General features: G+C 39.2%; 1 long non-coding RNA gene across 1 annotated transcript in view; it reads left to right on the plus strand.

Annotated features, from left to right (window-relative positions):
• LOC308187887 overlaps positions 1-21,349 on the plus strand; it is a 104,379-nt gene extending 83,030 nt beyond the window's left edge. Inside the window, exon 4 of the long non-coding RNA XR_013944980.1 lies at positions 6-21,349. This is a non-coding gene — a long non-coding RNA (uncharacterized lncRNA). The remainder of the gene's footprint in view (positions 1-5) is intronic.
• Positions 21,350-23,196: the final 1,847 nt, after the last annotated feature.

Consider the following 23,196-nt stretch of genomic DNA (forward strand, 5'->3'; position numbering starts at 1 on the left):
TTCAGAAACTGACAGGTGGATAGTGGCTGAGGCAGAGAACTGCGGGAGCAGAAGATGTGACTTAGTTTTCCTGGAAAAATGAACTCTGAATGCAATGATTTGGAACTCAGATATGCTCTTTATCTTTGGCGTTTGGTCTGTACCTCTAAGTCTGCTTTGCAAAATGTTGCATGATCTTAGCTGCTAACAAAGACTGTGGAAACTGGTCTTTGAATATGTAGTTCTTGTGTAACGGTAAAGTACCATCTTTGACAGTTTGAAGGATTTCACTTTGGACACCCAACATTTTTTATTTTAGTCTCTGTGTCTCAGCTCCTGATCTGCTAAATGGAGATAATGCCCTCAAATTTCATATGGTTTTTACAACGATGAATGAATTGTCTACAAAGTACTCAGATTCTGTGATGATGAGCATTATAGAAAAGCCCAGGAGGAAATTAATAATTTTGTTTTCAGAGCAGGGCTTGAATGATGTTTTTTTAAATAAGGCCCAGGGCAACATATTGAACAATGAGGCTAAAAAAAAATATTGAACAGCTGCTAATTAAGTCCTTTTGATGCACTGAGTTAGGTAGGAGTCCTCTTGAGAGAGCTCAGTGTGTGATTCTGTAATTAAAGACTACAATTCATATGGAAAAGATGGGCAAATTAAGGTCACACTGGTTACCTTGATTCTGTCAATTTCTAACTTTTGATAGCTTAACTTCACAGCCATAATTGTATTCTTCTATGAGAGGAAATGGCATCTGGATACAATAGAAGCAATACAAATCCATGATATTATCTTGACATCTACTTGGTTCATTAACACAATTAACAGAATCGGGACCTTAAGAACGAGCCCACATTTTTCTGCTGCTTGGATTAATTAAACAGATGACAGCGGCAGCAGGCTGTTCTCTTTATCCTGGACCATCTCTGAAATGGGACAAGAGATATATTTTCTACGACAGCTGATAAGAATTTTGGGAATCTTAGATTTTATTTCAGGCTCTAAGGGAGAAAGTTGGTGCAATCTGTTATACCATACCAAACCCCACCCTTTTAGCCATCTCCTGTCTCCAGTCTGTCTTCTGCTTCCTTCTTTTATTTCCAATTTTCTTGCCAAATCTGTCCTTGTTCTCTATTCAGTGCTCCTTATCAAATTCATCTTCTTTCTCCCTCAAAATAACTGCCAGTCCTAATCTCTGTCTCAGGGAAAAAATTCTCTGTTCACATAATTTAAACGGAATTGTTATCAAGGCAATGTATTGATTTGCTAATGGCAGCTTCGGCAACTGTACATTCACAATCCATAATACAATTCTAGACATTTACAGAATGTTAGTAAACACCTACACATATCTAAACACCCTCTTACAGGTAATCCTTGAAAGTTACAATCATGTACACGTGCACACACATTCACACAGATGTGTGAACTACTTCTTTCCTTCAGGAAAAGCAGGCACACAGCCCTCCTGGGGGTGCAGGCCACCTTACATGCACATGCTTCCTGCTAGAGGTGAGGATGCTCTAAGTTTGTGCATGTTGTTGCCACTTCCTACAGGCTGCTAATTCACATGCTTGTGAGAGAGCTACCTGAGGTCACCTTCGCACACCGGAGGTGCAGGTCTGCTCATCCCATAAGGACAGTCCACTACCTGGCTGCAGGATTCCCATGGTGTCGGATGAGGACACTGCTTCGCCTGGTTGTAACATAGATTGTGGTGCCAATGGGGAGATGTTCAGCAGTGGCAAACCAGGCTTGCTGCTGGGTTCACTCCAAGGCCTCTCTGTGCTGTTAAAAAATGTCATGCTTCTCTTATACTTCTCAACTTTACTCCATCTTTGCTCCCAAAGTTTCTTTGTAATTCTGCAGTTACTGTTTAATCCTCTTTAGCTGAACCTTTTTGGGGGCAAAGGTGCTCTTAGGCATTTTGGGGTATTGATTTACACACACTCTCACGCTCATATTTGTCTTAACAGCTGTTGCTATTTAGACTGTGTCAGCAAGGGTGGGCTGTGCAAGCAGCTTCTCATTGCAACTTTTCTTTTCCTTCTGGAAATCTCCCAGCCTCCTTCTTCTTCTTTGCCTTCACCTGCCTCCAGTCCCAGTTCTGTAACATGTCCCCCCCATAACCTCACTGATCACCATCATTTCCCCATCACTTTTACTGACCCTGCTCTCCTTCCTTATCCAAGCAAATCCTCTGCTGAAAGTTATGATTGCTCCTCATGAAGAAAGCTGCCTTTGGCAGTAAGGGAAAGAATCTAGTCCACTGGAAAACAAATATTTCTCTGCATCAGACAGTAAATATCTCTCCACCCACATGACTGTGAAAAAGCAGAACACAGTTAATATCAGCATTTTTTAAGGTGCTTAATAAAAAAATTAAAATGCAGACTATAGCTTTGGGACTGGGCTGTTAATGGCACAATGCTATCATCATTTTGCCCCAAACTTAATTTCATCAGCTGCAGTCATATCATCTGTGTGCATAAGCAATTCTGCGAAGGCAGAGAGCTCATGGAGGGCTCCCTTATGCCCTTGTTTTCCTGTACTGCTCCAGCAGAACAGAAAATAACATAAGGCGTCTTCCACTGAGCCTGCAGAGAAAAGATGTACAGCCAGACTGACCATAAGCTTGCTGTCCTGTTTCCAGACCACTCTTTTTTTCATGGCCACCCATGATAAATGGCAGCAGCCTGACAGCTGTTTTCACATTGTTTTTCCAAGGAGACTGATCTGTTTAGAGCTGCCAGAGAATGTAAGGCACTTAACGCAGTTTTTTTCAAAGTCTTTGCATATTATCCCCGGCAAGAAATCTATACAGTTCAGCAGTATCTTATAGGCTAGCACTACTGTTTTGAATTGAACTAATCCTAAACCACTGATTTTCAAGATCTGTAGGAGACACAAAGGAATGGCAAGCCCAAACATCCTTACACTCTCAAAATGGAGTGGAGACAAACTCAGGGACTGCTTTAGATATAAAGTCCTGTGACTAGTTGGTCAGCTTTATTTATATTTTTTTTTCCTCATCATTTCTGTATTGATTTGCAGACTGCCTTCCTTAGTAGACACTAAGTTAGTGTCTACTGTGTCTCTTTTCCTTTTAAATTTTATTTTTAAAATTAAAGCTGTGAAACATTAAATAGTCTTTATTGCATTTAAAAAAAAAATGAACTGCACATTACACAAGAGAATTTTTATTCTCCCATTGGGCTGGTAATAAGAAGTTCTCATTCATTGCACCAGAGTGTCAAGATACTAAATAAATAGAGAGGGCAGAAAAAGGAAATTACATCTTTTTTCCCAACTAATCTGCCATGCTGCCATCAGCAAATTATCTTTCTTAAATCAAAACCTTCTTAGAAGACAAAGCCCTACCTAACAGTACCTACATACTTTCAATGCCTCTGTATTTTTTAAATGATTTCTGTGTAAGTGAGCTTTATTTACCCATGTTTGGAGTATGTGGGGAATGTTCAGATTTCTCATTAGCTCTCACATTCCTTGGAGTCATTTTGGAAGGAATGACTGTTGGAATGAAAGTATATTTATTTTTGAAGTTTTAAAATTATTTTTTTCCTTTTTAATGTGGTTGATGCATTACAAAAATGTAAGGTTGTCTAATATGTGACAAGTAAAATCAAGTTACTTGCAGCAAAAAGGCAAATCCGAATGACAGTTTATATAGTATGAGTTAGTGGATGACATTTTAAATGCTATACCTTCCTAAATCCTTTATTCAGGTCTCACTGCATATGTAGAGCTTAAAATTACTTTCATGCAAGTATATTATTAGAACAAGTGTTTTGTGATGTTGCAGTTCCTACTGACCTCTTAGCATTGTGAATAGCTAAGAATTGAAACCTTACAAACATAAAATAGTGAATGAGGCAGACTTTCATTAGCTCCTAAAAAAAATGCTTTTTTTTTTTTGTTTGTCTTCTGTAGAACATAGATAATACATTGGCAAACAACAAAGGACCAGCTGATGAACAAGCAGCTGAGTTGAGAGTAATGGGGCTGAGTGGTTTGAAAGATGTTGTGTACTGCCTGACCTACATCTGAACTACTAGCAGCTCAGGGAGGGGAGAGAGGATTATACTGAGCTTTTGAGGACTTCTAAAAAACATAACATAACTGAAAAAAACATAACTGATACTTTTTGTTCTCATAATAAAAAACTTGTAAAAAAATATTGCAATGGACTTCTGCCTTTTTAGGCAAAATAGTAACAGTAGGCAAAAAATTTCTTCAGATTATTTTCTTTTTCTATAATTTCAAATGTCAACAAGCTAGGCAAACTTCTAGTAGTTGTTAGTCTTTGTGGCCATGCATGATGTTTACTAATGCTGTGCTAGAGGATGCCAAATTGAAAGGTAGTCAGTGTGCAGGAGCAAGCAGAACTCTCATTTGCTTTGCAGAGTAAGACTATGAAAAGTCAGGACGAGATGTCCTGAAATAATTTTATTTAAAAGGAGACTTATGGTTGGTTTAGCTGCACCACCAAATAAATAAAAAATACATAAGACAGATGGTAGAATTTGGTATTCATACTAAAGCTGTTAACAGGTGGAAATGTATTGCAGAAGACGTAATAGAGTGAGACTGTGTAATCCCTTATGTTCTCATCCACACAAGAACCAAGATCAGCTGAGATCGCAAGTGAACCAAATCATGTGTTTTCAAAGCATGAATATTCAGCAATATCTGATAGTTATGGAAAACTCCATACAGAGTTGTATATGATTAGAAGATCACTGGAAAAACAGGTTTCATGCAAGTTACTGGAAGCAATGTATAAGCTTCCTAGGTCAGCGTGTACATCAGAACTACAGACTCCCTCCAATGAAAAATTAAATATATCCATACATAGTAGGGACAATCCAGCAATTATGCCCTGCATTTGGCTCACAAAAGTCTAATTTCACAGACATTTTGGTTTTAATTGGGGAGGAGATTGTGAATCTAGTTCAATGACCCAATGTTATGTGACTCGAATGCTGAAGATTTCTTAAAAGAAATGCCATGAAATCATGTCTCCACTGGAAACAAAGACTTCTTGAGGACTGGTATCAGCCAAACTCTCTATTTCTGTTCTTTGCAGAAACAGATGCCAAAGCTCAGATTGGGAACTCCTGTTAGGAGTTGTCATGCTGAATGCTGTGACACCTGCAATTATAAGTATAGCTTAATTAACATCTGTTCACAATCACTTATTAAGAAACTTACATACCTATAAACTCACATATGAATATACTTATATAATGACTGGGGAGAATTATGTTCCTTAATATGGCTTCCTAACAGGCAACATGATAGATGCAATGCTAGTCAAACAGAAATACGAGGAGATTAAAGGCTCTGGACTTATGACTGGAAAACTCTATTCAACTTATCATTTTGCCAGTTCAGACTGGATCAATCTGTTCATTTCTCTAATTCCAAGTTATCCTTGAATTTCTGAAACTGGGCAGAAATGCCAGGAGTGTATGACCATCATGGTGAACTAGCATGGTTCAATCCCTTGCAAGCTCTTTAAAAGACTGAGCATTTCTGGAAAGTAAGACATCCTGAAATTATCACTTCTTTTGAATAAAAATAGCTGTGTCTTCCATGTTTTGGGATCACCTTCATGCTATCAGGATGTGTTAGGTGTATCATGAAGCTTACCAAATCAGACCTCAGGGGACTTTGGTAGAGGGAGGCCTAAGCTATGATTTCCTGAGAGCCTTAAGCACTGTGTCATGCAGCTCAGCCAGCTTGGTGATCTACCTCAGCACACACAGCAGCAAAACTTCAGTCAACTACGTAAGCCTTGTGTTGAAAGCTTTTGATGCTTTGCGTGCTGAAGCACTCTAGCAGCAAAGCGGTTTTTTTTTTTTTTTTTGTGAATCCCCTCAGAGTTAAGTACATGAATGCAGCCCAAAATGAAATTGAAGTGCCACAATTCCTTTGTGAGGCTCTGCCTAAGTTCTCTGAAACGAAACTTGTCTCTTTCATTAGGAATGTCTGTCAGCATGAAAAAGATTTAAAGGTCATTGGTTTGCAAAGTAGTATGAGCAGAATCTCAAGGCTGGTAGAGCAAGTCTTGCTGAGGAAGCTGAAAGAAAAGAGATGAAACACCTTAATTCTCCCTGCAGGCTCCCTGAGTTCCTCCAGTGCTCTTCTGTTTTTGTCTGTGCAACACTCTTCTGATGAATACTATTATTAGGGCATTCTACCATATGGTAACACCCATACAATAAAACACCTATGAGTTGAAAAAAGTGTGGGGAAAGAGACACTGCATTTTCTTCTCATCAAGATATTAATTTATATTATGCAATTTTGAATACTTGTTTGAAGAAAAAATGCTTTCTTCTCAAATGTAGAATTGTTTATTATTATTATTATTACTAAGCTTCTGAGAAGCAATACACTCTAAATATTAATACAATGTATACCTAGCTCACACTTCACTGTTAAGGCATAGGGGAATTTGGGGTGGTTGATTTTTTGTGGACTATACAGACTAAAAATCAATGGTTTCCTTGTTGAAACAGAAAAAAAAAATACACAAATGTGTATGAGACACTCATATCCCATTGAATTTCAGTGTTAGTGGGATGGCTTTTGCAATTTAGGAAATCATATTTTTGAGATGTTTCAAACACAATGCAAAGGAAACATTAGCAATGCATTGTAAAAATATCACATGCATAACTAAGACACTGTACGACAACATCATAGCAACTTTGTGTGCACATGCTAAAAGCAGAGAGGAAAAGGAAAACCCTTAGGAAGAGGGAACAGGAATGGGAATATGGAAAATGGCTGAAAAAAAAAGTATAAATATTTTGCTTTTATCTTTCAAACATAGATTGACGGGACTAAATACTTCAGCTGATGTTATAGTACAAATAAATAATTTAAGAGATCACACTTTATAAGATTACTATCTAACAATAGAGTTATGCATGTAGGCTATAAAGGACATTTTCACAGCTGTTGATGTCAATATAAAGAGCAAATGTGTGTATGAGTCATGTCACCTGCTGTACTGAGAACTCAATTAATATGCAGAAGATTACCATTGCAAAGTATAACTCCATATAAGGATCTCTTAAGTGCAGTCTATTTTATGTTAAGAAAATCCCTTCATATAATTGTGAGCGGTCACAGAGGTGACCTTTTAACCCTAACATTTAGGTACTGTTAGGCACAAATAATAAATAATAATAAAAAAGAACATAGTATCATCTCCTGAACTGTGTAAATTATCAAAAGGTCTCTCTTCATCCTAAAATGACTAGTGTGCTACCCTGACATTAAGATGGCTTCATTGTTGCTTTTGCCCACCTTGTTTCTGATTTTTTTCAGTCCGCTCCGCAAGCAGACTTTTGTCACTTTAAAGGAGATGTACAAAAGAATTGCTGAATCCAGCAAGACTTTTGCATTGTTTTTACATGGAATATGCATCCATTTTGGGTTGGATATGTCATTTATTCTTACTCAGGGACAAAATTATGAAGGTTCTACTGGATTGTTCCTTCTGATTTAAAACCAGTGAAAGAGAAAAATTTTGTTTGAGCAGTCTGCACCTTTAGATTTTTTAATGTCCTAAGTTCTCATAATGTCTGTCTAACTTACAATTAGTTTTAATGATCCATTTGTTCCACAGTTTTTTGAAAAAGAACCAGTTAGTCAAAATTATTGCCATTATTCTCACAACAGCACATAAAGACCCAAATCATGATTCCTCTTATTATCAAAGTATGGAAAATTCAGATAAAACACTTTGTTTTTTCTAACTGTGCCTTTTCAGTGCCTGAAAATCCTGTATTGCCTTTATCATGGTGATTCAGGAAGTTATAAATAAGCAACTGGGCTCCCTACACAGCCAGTAACATATTCTAAGAGTCTCCAAGGAGTAATTCACAGTGACTAGTAAAAAATAGGCACTTCAGAAAGCTAAGCCACAAAAAAAAAAAATTAGTAAGCTGCAGAAAAAGGCTGAGAACCTGAGAATACAGAGCTAGTTCCAAAGGCTGCATCTTTGCACAGTTATAATCCACTCTTCTTTTCTATACAAAAACTTTGTGGCATCTAATAGCTAAGAAGCAGGAGAGATGAAGATCTGCTAATAATAGATAAAGAAATAAGGTATAGACTCATCTAGATTACGTTTCTCCATGGTGGAGCACCTTCACAAGTCTCTGTAGATGTATGGACATAAAGAGATAAGAGAGCTCAGCTACTTAAATCCTGAATATTCCCAGTTTCAGCGAAAAGTGAAAGTTCAGCACCCTGTCTTAAGCTTTTTCTATAGTTTTGGGGTGGCTTCCTCAGTGTATTATTACTCATTTTATATTATCCTTTTGAGGCATATAATTCTCACCCGTTCCTGTACATTATCCTTCAGAAACACTTAGAGCTTAATTTTGGAGCCATTAATAGCACATAGAGCACAGGCACCTAACTCTTACACTTTGAATGACCTTACTGAGGCCAGACTCTTAGTTTTTAGGCAGTCCAATAGCTAAACTCTTTAAATTGTGTCCCTAGGCTGATTCAGAAGCTGTAAGAAATAAGAATAAAGATGAGGCTTTGTGTGTTTTTTTTTTTCTTTCATTTTTTTTTTCTTTCTTTTTTTTTTTTCCTGTCTATACTGCTAAAATAAACTCAATTGAGGTTTTGGGATTTGTTTGTTTGTTTGTTTGTTTTTCATAAGTAGTTTAAATGAATTACCATAGTGCATTGCTTTCAGTGTTCAGCAAGGATAAGGGCTGGCTTCTTCTAAATACAAAAGGATTTTGACAGTGAACATAATGGGAATAAGGTCAGGTCATATGTGAAAGATAGATGTCACCATGCAAGGAACAAAAATATTAATGTTTTCAATGCTAAAAGTTCCAGATCCTTTATGAGTTTAATGAGAAACTACCTTCAGTTAAATAAGGCACCACCAGAAGAAAACAGATGAAAGGAGCAGGAAGCTGCTGAGGCTGAGACAGGCAGCAGACACTGGAGTGAATGACAGCTTTGGAGCAGCTCCCAGTCATAAACTGAGAGCAGACCTTGTGGGCTGGAGGCTAAGGTTGGTCTAGAGAAATTAAAAAAGGGAAAAAAAGGCTCTTGGCAAAGAGTTCTGTTGAGATTAAATAACAAAGAAGAATTGTAGGACAGGGCTTTTTTGTCTTTTATTAAACTCTGGGATTTCAAACAGAGCAGGAGGCGGAAATTCCATATGCTAATAATAACAGCTGAGGATAGGAGGGAGGATGTGTAACATCAGCTCCGACTGCAACAGTGAGTGGGAAGAATGGTTTGGCATGTAAGTTGCAAGGGTATTTAAGCCAAGTCTGCTAGAAAACAAGGCTCTAGGCTCCAGCAATCCTTAAAATCTACCTAGAATTGTAAAAATTAGAAGCTGGAAGGGTCGTCAGGCCATTTACTCTATCCTTCCTTTTGACCACAGCTGCTAGTTGGTTATCTTCCTTTATATGGCCCTGATCCAGCAAAGGGTGTCAACACATGCTCAGATTTAAACGCATCATTTGGGTTACACATCCTTCTGAGCCTCTTGCTGAATCATGGCCTGTGCTGGTTGTTACCCGGTCACCATTGCAGCAAAACTAATCAAGTTAGCTCTGGGCTAATGATAATTCACAACTAACTGTAACAGGGAGCAGAAAATCATACACACAACTCTGTAGTTCAGGCTCCATCATCTGCTATATCAGTTCTTATTAATTCTTTCTGATAACAGGTGGTGCAGCAGTTTCCAACTGATGGCATATTCAATAACTGTACTCTGTAGTACCCAATTTGAGCATAGGTATGTAAGTGTCATCCCTGCATTCTTCATTACTGTGGAGGAGAGTGCTATCAGTGACAGCCATTTCTTTAGCATCAATAATAATAAAGAATGGTGAGCTAAACTCATGTTCATGGTGTTGTGGTAAGTAATATTACTTTTGAGAACAGGGCTTGCTACCTCCTCCTTTGTCCATTCACTGACCCATCAGAGTTTTCTCTTTTATTTTTTTGTGTTCTACTCATTGCTAAGTGATTGCCCTTTGAGAGTTAAAACTTGCAAAATAAATGCTATAATGAAATGATATTTTCAGTGTGCATGTGCCAGAGACTGAGAGGTTGCAAAGGCCCTAGGTTAATAGCACCTAAAGTCTGATGGATTTTTGTCTCAAAGTAGACAAAGTAATTTTCCCCAAATTTTCATTTGTCATGCCCAGTACCTCACTGCTGAAGTAAAGAATATATATTTTGAAAACACACATCCAGTACAACCAATAGATTTTTTTTTGTCTGTGTTCTTTAGTAATTATTCCGATGGTTAACAGTCTACTCAAAAAAGCATACCTTAACTCTAGTCTGAATTTCTCTAGCCTTTACTGCCATTCACTGACTGTTGCTGTGATTTTGTTAGATTAAATATCAGTGTTTTTTCTTTATTATTTTATTTTATTTTATTTTATATTTTATTTTTGTCAAGTCCACATATAGATTGCTTTAAAATAACATCATATCCATCTCTTTGAGAAATTATTTGACTTTGAGATATATTTTCTGGAATAACTTTTGTGTATCTTTTCTGAAACTTCTTTGAATTTGTAGTATTCTCTTTGAAGCACAGCCATCGGAGCTGCATACAGGTTATGAGTGGCAGTCTCTTCAGTCCTGCATACAGGAGACTATGCCATCTCCCTTGACTATGTTTACATTCCTGTTTCACATTCAAGCAGTGCCTGAGTCCTGTTTTCACAGCTTTGCACTGAGAGTTCATAAGTAACTATTTATCCACCATGACTCCCAAATCCTTTGCAGAATCATTGCTTTTCAGGACACAGTCCCATATCCTATAATAATGATCTATGTAAACTAACTATGTACTTAACTCTATTTCAGGCAAGTTTCGTAAGGAGAAATATCTTCTATTAGATCAGCATATACACTCAGAAAAGAAAAAAAGAGAAGCTTTGGACAGACTAGTTCTTCATTTCTATGTGGAAACTCTGATCAAAGTCAGACAGTTATGCACCTGAATATTGAATAACCCAGGCGTTAAGGCACTCATCCATTTCAAAACAAGAAGAGCCACATCTCTTTTGTCCCTGGTGATAAATCTAACTACTGGGATATTGTCTATTTTGTGGCAGCTTTCCTCTCTCTCTTTTGTTGCTGGATTTCTCTATCTCTCTCTCTCAGAGAGTTCTCTTTTAACTAAATGGGTTTTATGCATGAGATTTTAGTTGCTGTTTTTTTTTGTTGTTGGTGGTGGTGGTGGTTTTTTTTTTTTCCCAGTTAAATCTGTTGATCCAATAAAAAAAGCATCTCTTCCTACAAACCTTGACTCACTTTTGTATCATTAAGCCATCACAGCTGAAATGTTACTACTTTAAACTTCATCAGATTCTTACCATATATTTGGTACCAATTTACCAGGTGATCTGGATGTCAGTCTCTAGATCAGCTTTGTCATTTGCAAGCCTCAGTAGGAATGTTTTAATATTTTCTCCAGAATTATATTTAATAATATCTTAATATTATAAATTATTTCAACACATCTATAATTATTTTATTCTCATTTCATCAAACAGATAATGAAGATTGAAAGCAGATAACCTTTTTCCAAAAGTTATTAACCTTTTTTCCAAAAGTTATTTATGGTTTAGGCACAGATAAGTTTAATTTCCCTGGTAGAAGTCAATCAATCAAAAAAAAAAAAAAAAAAGAATCTTGTTAAGGAAGTTAATCTTGTGGCTGCCTAATGCCTGACACGCTGTAGAAAGGAGGTCTTTCTTTAATATGTTTGATTGTTTGATCTTGCCAATTTCACCACTCTAAATCTATTCATTTTCTACTTGCAGATGAAGAGAGACTTTTTCTTTCCTGTTCTTTAACTTATTCTGTGTCCTCTGTATTGTATTTCTATGTATATCATAATCATGTGAAACAGGGATGTTAACATGAAGGAGAGAGATGGCATAGTCTCCTGTATGCAGGACTGAAGAGACCAGCACTCATAATCTGTATGCAGCTCTGATGGCTGTGCTTGAAAGAGAATACTGCAAATCCAGAGCAGTTTCAGAAAAGATACACAAAAGTTACTCTCTGTATTCTGGGAGGAATACAACTGAGTAACCAGGAATCAAGTTAGGAAAGCTAAAACCCTATTAGAATTAAATTTGTCCAAGGATGTCAAGGGCAACAAGAAAGGCTTCTGTAGGTATGTCAGTGATGAAAGGAAGACTAGGGAAACTGTGGGCCTTCTCCAGAAGGAAATGGGAGACCTGGTTACTCAAGATATGAAGAAGGATGAAGTACTCTCTGACTTTTTTGCCTCAGTCTTTCCCAGGCAAGAGCTCTAGCCACACAGTCCAAGTTCCAGAAGGCAAAGGCAGGGACTAGGAGAACGATGAACAAGCCAGCGTAGGAGAAGATCAGGTTCAAGACCATCTAAGGAACCTAAAGCTATACAAGTCCATGGGACCTGATGAGATGCATCTATGGGCCTTAAGGCAAGTGGTGGGTGTAGTTGCTATTCCACTGTCCATCATATTTGAGAAGTTGTGGCGGTCCGGTGAAGTTTCTATGGGCTGGAAGAGGGGACACATAACACCCATTTTTAAAAAGGGAAAAAAGAAAGACCTGGGAAACTAAAGACCAGTCAATCTCACCTGAATGCCCAGCAAGATCATGGAGCAGATCCTCACGGAAACTGTGCTAAGGCACATGGAAAATAAGGAGGTGATTGGTGACAGCCAGTATGGCTTCCCTAAGGGCAGATTGTACCTGATAAATCTGGCAGCCTTCTACAATGGGGTTACAGCGTTGGTGGAGAGAAGAGCATTTGACATAGTCTACCTGGACTTATGCAAAGCATTTGACACTGCTGTCCCCCATAATATCCTTGTCTCTAAATTGGAGAGACATGGATTTGATGGATGGACCACTTTTTGGGTAAGGAATTGGCTGGATGGTTGCCCTCAAAGAGTTGTGGTCAATGTCTCAGTGTCCAAGTGGAGATCAGTAATGAGTGGTATTCCTCAGGGGTCAGTATGTGGACTGGTGCTGTTTAATGGGGCTTTGAGCAGCCCATGGCAGTGGGTTGGAACTAGGTGATCTTTAAGGTCCCTTCCAATCCACACCATTCTATGATTTTATTATTATTCACAACCTCACATTTCAGATTTCTGTGTCTTTCAGCAACCTAGCTAACAGCCAAAGAGATTGCTTAATCCAATATATGAGAAGCTATTTCAATATTTACTTTTCTCTAGGTACCCTAAAAGTCCAGTGACTTTAGGGTTACTTGGCTGGTTGCCTCAGGGCCACTAGAGAATTTTACGTCAATGTTTCTCATGGATTTAATTCAAACTGAGAAGTGTGTTCTTCCATCTATGTTTAAGGTTGAAGTGAAGTTTTGTCAGCTACTTAAACCAAACTAACCATCAGAAACTGATACTGTAAGGAATATAGAGAAAAAAAATATATATTTGTTATCATCAGAAGGCATTGTCTAAGTTCAGTACCAACCAGGTCTGAGACCCTACCAACTTCTGTATTAAAATTTCTGAGGGATATACTGGTCAAATAATACTCATTTAAGAAAAACAAACAAACAAACAAACAATTTAGAAGCCAATTCTCTGTCTGTCCTTCCAGTGGTATCATAAAAAGTATTTGTTATAGCAGTGTTGTATGTACTCTTTCCTTTGATCACATGGTGTAACATCTTAAGCAGAGATTTAACTACATCTGATTACAACCAAACTACTCATCAGTCAATAATAAACCGAAAATGCAGCTTATTAATACCTCTGATTCAAACTTTGTATAATTGCAAGCTTTCTTTAGGAAGGAGCAGTTTAGGTTTCATACTTTTTTTTTTTTTTTTCACATTATGTGAAATCATTAAAATAGTGGTGTAATTTTATTTAGGAACATGCATAAAGCATAACTAGGTGGTGTATATTAATATTGCTGACAATAAAACAGGAACAATGCTGACCTAGGCAGAAAATCAGTAAGTGTGATCAATGAAATACAAACATGCTGTAATGGTAACCCAATCTGGTCAACTTCTATTATTTAAGGATTTAACGTGCCAATGCCAAGACTATTAGTGTATGTGGCGACTAATACTATTATCATTTAGTACTGTCTGTATTAACACTGAAAGAGAACAAACAAAAGAGATGAAAAGCATAAATAATAAAAGCTAATCTCGTCAGGAAAAAAAAAAAAGGAGGGAGCGAAGCACTGTTATTTCATTTTTGGCTGAAACCTTCCTGCTGACCCCTTCCTCTGAACCAAATTGTGTTCCTCAGTCATGGGCTATTACAGTTGTTTTAGACATCCAGCTTTGAAGTTTTATTTCCAATAAGGGGAGGGGATAAAGAAAAAAACAGAACCCTTTATAAAGAAAATAGGTCTTTAAGGATATATGTTCAAAGACTACTTCTATGTTCACTTAAAAAAAAATATATATATATATATATATCAGTGACTTCGACTTCAAGAAAGACAAAAGATAATCCAAAAAGATGGGAGGATGGAAATTCAAAATAAATTAATTCATTATGAGAGCAGAGAGCACCTAGGAGATGCTGATCAGAAGTCATGGGGTAGGGAAGATAGGGAACAGAGCAATACAAGCCTAAAAGGAATAATAGCGGAAAAGCAAGCACTCTCAGTATGAGACAGTTCCTTTTCCTAAAGGTACTTGTCAAACAGATTGCACTGTATGTAACTTCATGCACTTAAAAATTACAAGAATAGCAACGGAAACGTCCTCTGGGTAACTGATCAGCTAAGTACACACTACATTTGTTTTATAAACCAATTAGAAAACATTTATTTAGAGCCAATTTCTCTCAGTGGTGCTGATCTACTTCTAGGGAAAAAGCAATGGAGTCTGTGGACTAATTGCAGATTTTCACTCGTTTACATGTCTAGGTCTCTTTCTGTGTGTACTCTAAAAATGCAAAGCAAAAGATTAAAGTATATACAGAAGGTAAACAGATCTCTGCATGAGGAGTTTAAGCCTCCAACATGAGACAGAAATACAGAAAACTTCTGTGAGGACTTAGACAATGGATACATGCACTGGAAAACTCGGGATGCTGCAAACGATGAAGACTAGTCAAAGAATGGGTTGTAAATTAAGTAGTGCATATATCGTTGTTGTACTTGTACAGAGATAGGCAACTAATAAGGACAACTTAGGGAAAAAATAGACTTCCATTTTGATTGGATGCCTAATTAGGACCAAGTTCAGAAGGAAAATTTGTTTTGCTATTGAGAATTTTCTCAGTAAATTCCTAGGTGCTTATGCACCTATCTCTACCCTCATAACTCAATAACCACACAGTTATTATGTAATGTATTATATTTTACAACACATTAGAGAGAAAATAAAGAATGTTTGAACAATTAAATCCTGACTCTGCACTGTTAAATTCCATGAGTTTTGTTGTTGACCTCAATGAGTATTAACATGCAGCTAGATGTATATTTCAGCAGTAGTACAGCTATCCTGTTCTTTGACTCAGTGAGAAAGTTCAGTTTCCGTATAATCAGGACTGCAATGAAGAAGACCCTTCCCTTCACCCCCCCACTAAAAGGTGTCATTAAAAAAAAAAAAAAAAAAAAGCAAGCTGCATCAACATCAGGCATTTGGTATAATGGAATTAAAGATGCAAAACATTGTCACAGATTGATATTTCTTGACTTGACATGAAATGTTTTGGCTTTCCCTCAGCATTTTGTGTGTGTGTGTGTGTTTCTTGACTTGACATGAAATGTTTTGGCTTTCCTTCAGCATTTTGTGTGTGTGTGTGTAAAAGGTGAGAATCTTTTGGTCTTGGGATTTTTGAAGAAGTTTGCTATGCTATGAAAATTTTTATGTCATTAGAATTAATTATTTTGTGATAGGGTCAAATGCAGCTTTTAAAATACAGAGTGGGATTTCCTCTGTCTGTATAAGTCATATCTGAGGCCACAGGCCTTGTTTATTTGATCAAATGGGTTGAATGGGTCCTTCATAAAATATAGTAATGACAATAAATACAGATGGTCTAGACAAAAAATGAACTAACCTCCAGAATTAAAAAAACAAACAAAAAAAAAACACACACACACAAAAAAACACCTTGTTGAGGTTACTGAGTTAACAGGACATAAGCATCATTAGGGATCTACTGAGAAAATAAAGTCTTGCTACCAAAGTTGGACATAGTTGGATCTTGTCACAGAGGATACACTATATCTACCTCCAAGTGACTGGAGCTGGCATTATATACAACTTCCTCACTGTCCCCACTGTGATGTCCTCACTGTGATGGACAATTCTATTTGAGTCATTTCTAGTACTAATGCAAAAACTGTCATTAAATCTCCACATATGGAGTCTTTAGAAAAAGAGTCTCTGGGAACTGGGAAGAAGATGATTTTTTTTTTTTTTCCCACTAACAAGTCTTTCACAATGATTTCCCTTCACATGGCTGGGATGTGCCCCTGAGAGTCTTCAGGTTGTGGTAGATACTAAAACACCAAGGGGGGTTGAGAATATTTTCCTCCTTCTTTAATTTGCTGGATATGAGACAACCCTCCTGCACTTCTCTCCTGAGAACACAGCCCCCCTCTCTTATCATGCATATGCTACAGCACATCCTGAGGAGAAGAGGAAGGAATACCGGAGTGATGAAAAGGGACTTGGTGTGCAGCCCTCTCTGTAACTAAGCCCTGACTCTGTGAGTGGGAAAGAGCACAGGAGACCTATACAGCAGAGAAACAGACCGGAAATTATTGTGCAGGCTGTGACAGGGTAGGACAAAAAGATGTTATTGCGGCTACATGACAGTGTGAATGCCTAATAATTTTGATGTTGTTTGGTATTACATTCATTTAGATTGTCATACAACCACGGAAATTATGCCACATATCATTACTGTTAATGACATTATGTGTCTTTCTAGGTAAGGAAGAATTCCTGAAATTGGCCATAGAAAGTCTTTACTTCTGATTCTGGTAGGAAAAGGCCATGTAGCCATAGTGAAGGAGGGCATCTGGACTGCTAGAATAATTTACATAATCTGCAACCCCATGTATGACTGCAAACTGAAGACTCTTAGGGAAACATTCCAACCATGTGTAGCTGCCTCTGAGAAAATGAGCAGTGGTAAGGCTCTGGTCTGTGTTAGTTGCACTAATGGGATAGATGCATTTTACAGACTGTAAAAAAATTGAATTATTGATGAAATAAGCTGAAAAAGGTATGAAAAAATAATATTAATTTTGGCATGGTAACATATATATTTGAATCCTATTTCAAATATTAAACAAGTACCTATTTGGATAGTTCTTCCTTGTCTCTTCAGTTTTTCATTTTCACAAGATCACTACACATTCAGAATATCTTGAGTGAACTTGATGAAGTTGCTCTGGATAGGTGATGAGAGATATGTTTACACTAGAGTTTATAGTTTTCATAGTTTCATTGTTGTAATAAACTTCTACAAAGCAATCCTCAAATGATTATGCAACATATTGTTATGGGATTCATTTCATGCTTATATTCTCTTCCTGCCACTGCTTTTCTCTGCAGAGCAGGTACATGATATCCCAGAGGCAGAGAGCGAAGGAAGATATACAGCCACTTTGGCCACTTTGTATTGCCTTTATCATGATACAGAAATCTTCAGGATAGTCCTCATTTTCTCCAGATTATCACCCAGCAACAAGGAGACAAAGGGAAATGCTCAGTGAAAGAACGTAATACCTACTAATAGACCAAAGAAATGTCACCAATACTCTCTTAAAACAACAGCAACAAACCCTGTAGTATTATGATTTTGTTGGTAGTGTGGTAACACCTCGATATCAGATTTATGTAAAATTCAACCTTGTTATCACTGCCTCAGACAAGTTGTTACAAATGAGAGAAGAACTTAGTCCTATTCCTCTGTGTTTGTTCCATAGAGCTTCAGGAGTTCAAAATCTAAAAGTTTTTTTTTTTTTCCTTTCTTTTTTCCTTTCTTTCTTTCTTATTTTGTCTTGCCCAGACCTCCTTTCCTGCAAAGAAGGGTTCGTCTAGGGAAAAAAATCCTTCTCTTCTTGCTAATTCTGTTAAGAAAATTCCTTCATTAATCATTCCTAGCTTATCAAATCTGTAGCTCATTTCAACTTTAAGTTTAAATACATTTATTTTTACCTTTTTCTTGTTATGTTTTCCTTGATTTTTGCAAAAATACTTTATGGGTAATTATATACCCCATGTAAATTGGAGATACAAATCCCAAGTTCAAATCATATCTTGTTCAGAAGGACACTTTGGAAATTTCAGATCCAAGTCTGAATTCCTAGTAACCTCAGGAATTTATACCAGTCAAAATCAAAGTCTCAGTGCTTTTTGTGTGTGTTTGTGTCTGGAGTTGTTAAGTAATAAATGACCTCAGTCTCAGCTATCATTCCTCCTTCATACCTGCAGAAAATATCAGCCAGCAGTCTTGTTTCTAAAAAACAGAGAGTTTACTGAGAGATGTATGACTTACTTCTCACCTTATCAAGACACTTGATATGGTGAAGAGTTTAGGGACAATGTAGAAAAGGTTACCTGTCCGTAACTCAAGAACTCAAGATGTGTTAGGTTATTGAGACCAAAATCTGAATAAGCCTTTAAACACATATCTGTTTACTCAAATTGAATCTGAATGATGAGCCTTCAGAAGTTCACTTGTTCCTATTTATTTGAAAAATAGATTATGATAAGTTACTGAGTAATCACTGAGGAACAGGAAGCATTCAGTGTGAAGAAAACCAGCCAAGTCCATTGGAAATACCATATAAATTACAGACCTCTGAAATTGTCACTTTGACATCTGTTGACAATATCATTTTAATCAGAAGATCTGCTTCTGTGCTACTTCTCTTTGCTGCCAGTTGTAAAGGTTTCTAATGCCTATATATTTTTGATAAGATTTATTAGTTTATATCTGCAGCAATAGGCAGAATTTGTACTGCCATGGCTGGCTTTTCACTTGGACTGTCAGCAGGGATCCCTAGCTGTTTGGGTAGAGCCACTGTATATGGTTTGATTTGATGAAGCTGTAAGGGAGTAGTTGAAGTGCTTTTCAAGGGAAGGCAAGGTGCAAACTCTATAGAGTGCTCACAGGTCCTGTGGCAGAAAATACTGCAATTCAGATTTGAGAAGCAAATTCAGCATATGTAATCAACTGTGATTTCTCCCTGATTATCTCAGGACTAATTAAGGAGTGCTTTTTTGCAGCTAATCAGAGGTATGTGGAAAGAAGTTATTTGCATAACTTCAAGTCAAATTATGTCATGAGGACAGCTGAGCTAATGTAAACTGGCATTTACTGTAAAATTAGCATGTATTGCATTCAAACAGGAAAACAAAGAAGCAGTGGAAACCTGCTGACTAGAAACTAGGAAGAACAGCATTAATTGATGGAGTGCAGTAGCTGTGCTACGTGAAGCATATCAATGCATGAAGCACAAGGAATGTAAATATGCAAAGGCCAAAACATTTGCAAAAGGGGACTCATTTGACAAAATTGTAAATACCATGGATTTTGCTGGCTGTCTAACTGTCATTTTGTCACTGTATTTTGTCATGGTTCATAGTTTAATATTCCAGGGGGAAAAAATCCTTCCTTTCTCATTTAGGAGAGACTGTTCTTACTTAAAGTAAATCCAGTCTAAAATTAGCTTCTAATTCAGTACTACAGCACGTCTAGAAAAGAAAACCATACATGCTTTTGTTTCTCCTTTTAAAATGTGCAATGTAGTGTAAGTTTTATTCACCTATTTCTTCAAAAGAGTGATTTTGAAGTCTCTGGGGATACAGAGGAAGTTCCAGCTACCTCACTTCAGGCTGCCAGACTTCTGTCCTGGTTCCAGTTAGGACAGAGTTAAGTAGCTCATAGTAGCTGGTAGGGTGCTATGTTTTGGATTAGGATGAGAAGAGCGCTGATAACATGCTGATGTTTTAATTGTTGCAGAGCAGTGTTTACACCAGGCCAAGGACTTTTCGGCTTCTTGCTCTGTCCTGCCAGCGAGCAGGCTGGGGGTGCAGCAGGAGCTGGGAGGGGACAGACCCAGGACAGCTGACCCAAACTGGCCAAAGGGGTATTCCATACCATCTGACGTCATGCTAAACAATATATAGGGGTGGCTGGCCGGGGTGGGGGGGCCGGCTGCTCGGGAATAGGCTGGGCATCGGTCAGCGGGTGGTGAGCAATTGCATTGTGCATCACTTGTTTTCTTACACATTATTATTGTTAATACTATTACCATTATCACTATTATTATTATTATTGTTATTATTATTTTCCTGTCTTAATAAACTGTCTTTATCTCAACTCACAGGCTTCACTTTCCCGTTTCTCTCCCCCCATCCCAGAGAGGGAGGGGGGAGGGTGAGCGAACGGCTGTGTGGTGTTTAGCTGCCAGCCGGGTTAAACCACAACAGTCTTTTTGGCGCCCAACGTGGGGCCCGAAGGGTTGAGATATCGACAAATCTGACCAGAGTGTGTTAAACTAAAATTGGTATAAGTATTGGACCTGCTTAATAGTTGCTAGTCACGATGTTGATTGCCTTAATCTCCAGTCTGCTGTACCTGTATTCCAAATTGAGTTTTATGGTGCGTTACTTTCTGTATGTGCTCCCTGTTGCACTGTTTATCCTTTCCGGGCCCTGGTTTAAGATTGTTATGGTACTGTGCGGTGTAACAATGGCTTATGAAATGATGAAATATCTGGTCACGACTTTAACCTGGTATTTGTACTCAGCACTGACGTCGACTCTATACTTTGGAACCCATATCTCGGAAACTATTAGCAATTACACCTATTGCCTGTTTTCGTTAGGGAGCCAATCTGTGAAGGGGACAGGGGAAGACATGTTTCCCTACCTGTTCACTCTCCCTTTCTCCTTCACCACCACCCTCTTATCCCCCGAGTTAGTTACGGTGGTTCTCCGAGATGTTGAATATCCTTGGGATACTCAGACCAGCCTGCTCTTGTTGTTATGTCTCCTGAATGCGCTTCAGATTTTGTGGAGGGTTAAACAACTACTTAGGAATCTCATCCGGAGATCTGTCTTGAGGCGGGATAGTTGCGAGTGGCAGGGAGTGTGGGAGGATATGGGCAGGTTTCTAGAGCAGTGGTCACCTCCAGTGTTTTGGACATTCACCCCTGAACAACTGCAAAATCCTAAAAAGCTGGCAGAATGCTTGAAAAAAAGGTGTCATGACTCTGGCAGTTCCAAAGTGACACAAATCACTGTAGCGTGCTGGGGTCTGGCTTGTGCCTATCGAGCTGCAATTGATGTTATTAGCAACCTAGCTCCAGCTCCTGCAGCCGCTCCAGTTCCAGCTCCTGCAGCTACTCCAGCTGCAGCTCCTGCAGCCGCTCCAGTTCCAGCTCCTGCAGCTACTCCAGCTGCAGCTCCTGCAGCCGCTCCAGTTCCAGCTCCTGCAGCTACTCCAGCTCCAGCTCCTGCAGCCGTTCCAGTTCCAGCTCCTGCAGCCGCTCCAGCTCCTGCAGCCGCTCCAGCTCCAGCTCCTGCAGCTACTCCAGCTCCAGCTCCTGCAGCCGCTCCAGCTCCTGCAGCTGCCCCAGCTCCAGCTCCTGCAGCCGCTCCAGCTCCTGCAGCTGCTCCAGCTCCAGCTCCTGCAGCCGTTCCGGCTCCTGCAGCCGCTCCAGCTCCTGCAGCCGCTCCAGCTCCAGCTCCTGCAGCCGCTCCAGCTCCAGCCCCTGCAGCCGCTCCAGCTCCTGCAGCTGCCCCAGCTCCTGCAGCTGCCCCAGCTCGTGCAGCTGCTCCCACTCCTGTGGCTGGGTCAGAGAAACGAGCTGTAGCAGCGCAAGTTGACCCCGCAGAGGGTATCCCAACCCCTGTGGCAGACCCTGTGTCTGGGTCAGAGAAACGAGCTGTAGCAGTGCAAGTTGACCCCGCAGAGTGTATTCCAAGCCCTGTGGCAGACCCTGTGTCTGGGTCAGAGAAACGAGCTGTAGCAGTGCAAGTTGACCCCGCAGAGGGTATTCCAACCCCTGTGGCAGACCCTGTGGCTGGGTCAGAGAAACGAGCTGTAGCAGTGCAAGTTGCCCCTGTAGACAAGGTGAAAAAATGGTATAGAGGCTCAGGTCGTTTAAAACGCAGACAGTCTTCTGCTAAGTCTGGGCGAAGTGAAGACGAGGCTGGGCCATCAAAGGTGCAGGAGACTGAAGATGAGGATGAGGATGGCGAAAAATCAACAGTAACTACCCGGACTCCATACCAGCCATCAAAGGTGCAGGAGACTGAAGATGAGGATGAGGATGTCGGAAAATCAACAGTAATTACCCGGACTCTATACCAGCGTGAGCTACGAGATGTGCGAAAAGATTTTGGTCGCTGTATAGGCGAGCAGCTTGTCACCTGGCTGCTCCGGTGCTGGGACACGGGAGCCAATTATGTGGAATTGGAGGGCAAGGAAGCCAGGCGGCTGGGATCCCTTGCTAGGGACGCATGCATTGACAAAGCAATTGGAGATGGAGCACAATCTCGCAGCCTCTGGAGGCGTCTCCTGTCAGCTGTGAAGGAAAGGTATCTCTTCAAGGAAGAACTTGTATGTTTACCAAGCAAATGGACCACCATGGAGAAGGGAATTCAGTACCTGAGGGAATTGGCCGTACGGGAAGTAATTTATAAGGACCTAGATGACGCACAAACATCCACAGATCCAGATGCAGTCCAGTGTACACCACCCATGTGGCGGAAGTTTGTACGGAGTGCCCCATCATCATATGCCAACTCATTGGCAATACTAACCTGGAAAACGGAGGAGAATCCCACAGTGAATGAAGTGACTAAAATACTCCGGCAGTACGAAGGAAATCTCTCCTCTTCCCTAAAGGCCTGTGTCTCAGCTGTGGAGAAACTCTCTGAAGAGGTCCACCAACTTAAAGAGAATTTATCTTCCCCTCCACCTGAACGAACCAGTGTCCAGCAGCTAAAAGAGAATGCTTTAGAGAAACTTTCTGAAAAGATCCACCAACTTGAAGAAAGATTATCTTCCCCTTCACCTGAACGAACCAGTGTCCACCAGCTAAAAGAGAATGCTTTGGAGAAACTTTCTGAAAAGATCCACCAACTTGAAGAAAGATTATCTTCCCCTTCACCTGAACGAACCAGTGTC

The sequence above is a fragment of the Anser brachyrhynchus genome, assembly GCF_964034855.1.
Source record: "Anser brachyrhynchus genome assembly, chromosome: 1".
NCBI classification, from domain to species: Eukaryota; Metazoa; Chordata; class Aves; order Anseriformes; family Anatidae; genus Anser; species Anser brachyrhynchus.